We start from the raw sequence: 7,233 nt of genomic DNA, 5'->3' as shown, positions 1-7,233 counted from the left end.
AAACCAAGCCGCATCCAAAAGATGTATAGCTACTTTTAAAGTTAATTTTTTTTCAACGACTCAAGCAAATCAGACTTTGTCGCTGCTATTGAAGCTAGAAGGCTACTTTTGTAATGCAACTTAGCGATTTTTATTGCATTCTGATTCATTGGTTGAATGGAGGAGTAACATTTGGTGGCATAAACATTGCCGAAATTTGCCCATCCTCCGTTGTAAGTTCAGCTTCATTTGGGTGAGAAGGAGCGTTGTCGATTAGGGGGTTATGACTTTCAAAAAAATCGATTTTTTTTATTGCATTTTTGTAATGTATATATATTCAAAAGTATACGCACGAAATTTGAAGTAGATCTAAGCAATACTTTCGGAGTTATACCTAAATATGTAGAGATGCCTCGGCACGTTTTAAGGTAGGTATTGAAACTTTAAACGTGTTTTTTTTTCAAAACGGCATTTTTCAAGTCGGTGTACACACACGTTTGATCGGTCAACCGTTTTAACTCAATCTTTAAAGATACATTTTCTAGTAATTAATCGTTCCTTTTGTAAATCTGATACTTATTTTCCATTTTATAATCAATTTACGGCCAAATTTTAACGTAAAAATCGAAATCATTTCTTTTAAAAGCTGCCATTTTGTGAAAATTCACTATTTTGATTAGCCGAACGATTAATTACTAGATAATCTAATATATTAACAAAATTTGTTTGGTTTTTTGATTTCAGATAATCCAATCCTGAGTTACGATGTACACCGTAAATCGTCTTTTTTTAAAGGAGGTTCCAGAAATCGCCTGCTCTATAATCAACATTTTCATAAATAAAAAATTTTGTTACGTTCTTGAAGGATACTTTTATAACCGCCAAAAATTTTCAAATTAAAATATTCTGAAGTTTCTTCAGGATAAATCCTTGACAAATCCATAACTGCGTATAACCCCTTAGGAGGAGAGCTTTAATTGGTAAGGCTTTCTCCTTTAAAAACTATGTAACCTTAAAAAACAACCAGTTAACCTGAAAAATCGGACAAAACTTAAAAGGGATATTCACTTGTGGAACAAATGGCTCATGAAACCATTGCTTGAAAATAGCCGACGTCATCCAGGCGGATTTCGAGCTCTTATAGTCGGTGGGACACTGAAAGTTTTTAAAGCAGCGTGGATTCTTCGCCTTTCCAATGACCAAAAGCTTAAGTTTGTGGGATCCAGTGGCGTTTGAACAGCATAAAAACGTGATTCGCTGCTTCTCGGACTTTAGCCCCGTGGCTCTCTTCTCCAGACTTGAAGCGTACGTTTTTTATGGCAAAAGGCTCCAGAATAACCCCGACTCATCGGCATTGTAAAGGATGGTTAAGTTTCAAGGGCCGGTATTGGTTTTGAATAAAATATAACTCTTTTAGGAAATTTTTGTCATTTCTCTTTATTGTGATAAAACTGATATGACTCAATTACGTGTGGAACAAAATACCGGACAAATAGCCGCCGCGGCCTCGGCGGCACACCTCCATCCGATGGTCCAAATTTTCGATGACGCTGAGGCATAATTGCGGTTCTATGCCGTTAATGTGCCGAATTATCTCATTCTTTAGCTCTTGAACTGTCGCTGGCTTATCGACGTACACTTTTTCTTTCAAATAACCCCAAAGAAAGAAGTCCAACGGTGTCAAATCACATGATCTTGGCGACCAATTGATATCGCTGCGACGTGAGATTAATCGGCCATCAAATTTTTCGTACAAAAGAGCCATTGTTTCGTTAGCTGTGTGACAAGTGGCACCGTCCTGTTGAAACCTCATATCGTCCACATCCATATCTTCCAATTCGGGCCATAAAAAGTTCGTTATCATCTCACGATAGCGAACACTATTCACAGTAACTGCCTGACCGGCCTCATTTTGGAAAAAATACGGCCCAATGATGCCGCCGGCCCATAAACCGGACCAAACATTCACTCTTTGTGGGTGCGTTGGTTTTTCGGCAATCACTCTTGGATTATCATTCGCCCAAATGCGTCAATTCTGCTTATTAATGAATCCAATGAGGTGAAAATGTGCCTCATCATTGATGATGATTTTCTTCACGAAGTGCGCGATATGCATTTTGATTTGAACGCCCGTTTCCAAAGTAAGCCTGAATAACTTTAGCGCATTGCTCGATTGTGTATCTTTCTATAGTTCAAATTGAAATAGTCTGAAATTGAAAAATGTCAAATGAAATGCAGAAAAACCTTGACGTTTAGGTGTGGTTTACATTCAACATCGGCCCTTGAAATTTAACCACCCTTTACAACTGATCGTTGCACAACTCCAATTCGGCCATTTTAGCTTTAAGTTTTTCTTAAACCGGATCCACTAGCTGAGGTTGCGAAGACAGTTTTTCGTCAGATATTTTAAGAAAACGAATACTGTACCTCTTCTTGCATCCTCGGAGCCATCAATCACTAGCGCAGAAGTTTGCTTCATTTTCTTTAAATTTTGCATGCAGTGTTTTTGCCTTTGCTTTCAACATTAGAGCACTTACTGGCCAGTTTTTATCTCGCATTCGGATGAACCAACGATAAAGAGCTCTCTGCATTTTGGGCAACTCTGAAGAACGCAGTGTTTTTCTATTTCCAGGTCCCCAATACGTGTTGTTTACGCGTTTTAAAATCACTTGCCTTTTCGCTTTAATGTTACAAATTGTTGATTTAGCAACATTATATTCCCTTGCTAAAATAGCACACGGGTTTTTTAGAACTCATTTTCACCAGAAAACATAAGATGAAAAACTGTTTGCAAAACCAAAACCGCGACTGAAATATTTTACTCCTTACATGCAATTATGAATAAAACGCCTATTTTATAATTAGGGGATTCCCCAAATTTAGAATTACTTGAGGTTAATGTAAACCATATTCAAATAATTGTCACGTTTATTGTTCATGTTATAGAGCTTTCTGGGTTTGTTCACGTTTTAACGTAGTCAATGCACAAAAATGTATGTTCACGTTTTGGGGTGTTCACGCTTTAGCGCGTTCACGTTATCGAGCGTGCGCTGTACATATAGGCAAATCGAACAAAAGCGAGCCCACCCACACAATTATGTATTTGCCTGCACTGCCTCTCTGTCCAATGTAGAAAATATTCGAACCTCAGTCTTTGCATTATTGAAAGCATAAGGTTTGGGCTGTATCGTCGTCAGGGATTTGTGTACTGCTCATGGTCTACATACATATGTACATATTTACATACATATATGTCGGTACTCGTATTTGTGACTTGCCACAAATATGCATATTAGTGAAATCGAAGCAAATTGAACTTGGTCACAGAACAAGCAGGATTACACGATATCGTACAAGTGCAGCATTTGCCTAGGCACGGTTAGCGTACCCAAGCAGCTGAATGCCGACACACTTGGGCACTAAGATAGATACGCCTACGTCTACGAGCTATGCGAATAGAAGCTTAATTTCATTAGCTATATTAGGGAAGTATAGATTAGAAGGAAAGCTTACAATTTTTTTGCGTAGCCAGGATACGCGGTAATAGGAAATTCTGTGTAGTTTTTTGGAAGATGTGGATGACTTATGCATTCAGCAAAATTAGGCAAAGAAAAATAAAGGAATAAAGGAAAAACCTCTCTAAGACTTTCGAAGAGGAATTATACCCCTCTCACAGGGAACAGAAAATGGTTACGTTTTTCAAAGCCGGTGCTCTCGTACTCTGGCATATTCCAGTATGCGCTAGACATTCTACTCGTAATTATGCTGGATTTCTAATAAGATTCAATGATTTTCACTTTATTAGAAAAATTAACCTTCCACTGCATGGTGAAATTGAAAAATAATATATTACAACACAAAGCAATAACCACCATATTGTGTCATTTCTACACTCTTGGCATCACTTCGAAAAAAAAGTTTGCCCTTTGCGGTCGTATTGAAGTTTGGTCATGGGTATAGAACTGTTTAGAATTAAGTGCCGTTCAAAGAGCAGTGATACATAACATTTAAGATTATGAATGATAATGAAGATTTATTAAGGGGTTACATACACCCAGCAGCGCCAAAAATGCCCTAAGAGAAAAACTGTTTTAGAAGGGATAATAATAGAAATAACTAATAGGACTATGAATAAGTTCGTGCGGTTTTTTTTCGAAATTTGAAACTTTATTGACGTAAAATGGTTACAAATTTAATATTCAAAATATTGCCCATCGCTTACTACTACTTTTTCCCATCTTTCTGGCAATTCACGGATTCCCTTTGTGAAAAATTCGGTCGGTTTTGCCGCAATCCACGAATCGATCCATTTTTTGACTTCATCGTAATTACGGAAGTGCTGGTCAGCCAGGCCATGTTGCATCGATCGGAAGAGATAGTAATCGGATGGCGCAAGGTCTGGACTATACAGCGGGTGGGGTAGGACATCCCATTTGAGCGTTTCTAAGTATGTTTTGACCACTTGTGCAACATGTGGCCGAGCATTGTCATGTTGCAAAATAACTTTGTCGTGTCTATCGGCGTATTGCGGCCGTTTTTCTCGCAGTGCTCGGCTCAAACGCATCAATTGTCGTCGGTAGACATCCCCCGTAATCGTTTCATTCGGTTTCAGTAGCTCATAATACACAACACCCAGCTGGTCCCACCAGATACACAGCATAACCTTCAGGCCATGAATATTCTGCGCCGACGTCGATGTTGAAGCATGGCCAGGGTATCCATACGTTGCCCGACGTTTTGGATTGTCGTAATGGACCCACTTTTCATCGCCAGTCACAATTCGATGCAAAAAACCCTTTCTTTTGTGCCGTTGAAGCAGTTGTTCGCATGCCATAAAACGGCGTTCAACGTCTCTTGGCTTCAATTCATACGGCACCCAATGGCCTACCTTTCGGATCATTCCCATGGCTTTTAAACGTTTGGAAATGGTTGATTGATCAACTCCCAAAGTTTTTGCAACCTCTTCTTGCGTTTGAGCCGGATCTTGATCGAGCAATTCCTCCAATTCGGTATCCATGAACTTTGGCGGCGCACCCTCGCGTTCTTCGTCTTCCAAGCCAAAATCACCACTTTTAAAGCGTGCAAACCACTTCTGGCACGTTCGCTCAGATAGAGCATGCTCACCATAAACTTCCACCAAGATACGATGACTTTCGGCTGCTTTTTTCTTCATATTAAAATAATGAAGAAGAATTCCCCGCAAAAACACATTATTTGGCACGAAATTCGACATTTTCAAGTGTGGTAAAAATATTGTTGTTTACGCTTCAAATAAAAAACTTATACTGACGTTTGTGCCTTACGACAGTAGCTCTCCAATGAATGTTTGGAAATGTGGATCGATGGAATAATAATCAAGTTACGCCATCTGTTGTAAAACCGCACGAACTTATAAATAGACCTATTATAAAAAAATTTTATACATTGTTTATTAGAACTCAAACTCTATAGAAGTATTTATTTTAATTTTTCTTTACAAAAATTAGGATATAGAAAATCACGTGACCCAAAGTATAATGAAAAAAAAGTTGCTCCACGGCCTGCATCATTTCTCCTTGAAATGTTGATGGATCTGTAAAAAGTAAAACAATTCTTGTAAAATAAAGTTGTAGTCGCAGTCTGCCGAGTCGGATTTTTGAATTTCGAAACATTTTGCAATTTACGGCATTTAAAAAAGTATGCGTTTTACGCCATAAATATCACACTTTAATTATGTTTATAAGTTTTTTTAATAAAAATATCAAATGTCAAATCTATAGAGAAAACACTTTCGAATATTAAAAAAAACCGCATCAAAAAATATTAAAAACTGTATGAGTTATCAGGCGGACCGTGCCGGAAAAAGTAGTTTTGAGAAAAACGAGTTTAAAGTTTGAGGTACAGGAGCGCGCAAGTGTATTCAGTGTAGCATAAGAAAATGACCAGTCAAACAACCGGATCTCAACTACAACAATCCAAAAGTGCACGAAGCTATGAAGGTTTGTAGAGATCGTGGATTAAAATATGCGCCTAATATTAATTCCAATGAATCGAACAGGATATGCTGCGTTACTGGGTACGCAAAGGTGTTGCTGGTTTTCGCGTTGACTCTGTACCACACATCTAGGAAGTAGCGGCCGATGCTGAGGGAAATTGGCCTGACGAACCAAGTAACCCATCGGTGGCTGACCCAGCAGAATACGATAACCTTCAACATATCTACACAAGAGACCAGCCGGAAACACTTGATGTGGTGTATGAATTCCGCCAGGCATTGAAGGAATTGGATGAGGAGCTTGGTGGAGATGAACATATTCTCATGACAGAAGCCTATTCACCACTTGACGTGCTGATGCAGTATTATGGAAATGGCTCCACCGACGGTGCACAAATACCTTTCAATTTCGTGTTACTCGGCAATGTGAACAAAAATGCCAACGCTTACGACTACGAGCAGCAGATACACAACTGGTTGGACAATATGCCCGCTGGGAGCGTAGCAAATTGGGTGGTATGTAACACAAATAAGAAATCAGTTTTCTTCTAGCTACACGTTTTAATTCATAATCTTACTTAGTTGGGAAATCATGACCAGAGTTGAATTGGTACACGCCTAGGCGTCGATCGTATGGACCTGATCAATGTTTTACTAAAGACTTTGACCGGAGTTAGTGTCACTTATCAAAGTGAAGAGATTGGCATGGCAGATGTTTCGATTTCTTGGGAGAAAACCGTTGATCCGCGAGCTTGCCAATCGAATATTGAAGAATTTGAAAGCCTCAGTCGAGACCCAGCGCGTACACCCTTCCAATGGAATGATGGACACAGGCCGGTTTTACTGATAGCAATACCACCTGGTTGCCATTAGCCGAGGGTTATAAATTGGTGAATGTGAAGCGTCAGCGTGGCATTGCCAACAGTCATCTGAATGTCTACAAGCAATTGCAGAGCTTGCGCGCTACGAAGACAATGAGCGATGGAGAGGCCATCGCTTACCCGCGTGGTGCTTCGTTCGTGTCAGAACAACAACTCATTTAAGAGCGTAAGAATAAAAGTGTTGAGTGCACTGCTGGCACTGTGGCTTTGTCGGCCTCTGTTCTATACATATGAGACTGTAGCGCCCAAAAGTAGCTTGTAAAAAGGTTTACATATGTAATGGGGCTATCACTGTTAACATAACATTTTCTGTTGGGCCATCAATGTAACTCGTTTCTTAACGTAAGTAGAAGCACTTTGATACAACAACAGTTTCGTGAGAATTTACCTATTTAAATG

General features: G+C 39.3%; 1 pseudogene; it reads left to right on the top strand.

Moving 5' to 3' along the window:
* Positions 1 to 3,665: 3,665 nt before the first annotated feature.
* LOC128857667 (maltase A3-like) lies at positions 3,666 to 6,996 on the top strand (annotated as a pseudogene).
* The last annotated feature ends 237 nt before the right edge of the window (positions 6,997 to 7,233 follow it).

This window comes from Anastrepha ludens, chromosome 3 (genome assembly GCF_028408465.1).
Source record: "Anastrepha ludens isolate Willacy chromosome 3, idAnaLude1.1, whole genome shotgun sequence".
Classification (NCBI taxonomy): Eukaryota; Metazoa; Arthropoda; class Insecta; order Diptera; family Tephritidae; genus Anastrepha; species Anastrepha ludens.
Note: the sequence above shows the minus strand (reverse complement) of the source record. Positions and strands in the feature narration are given on the sequence as shown.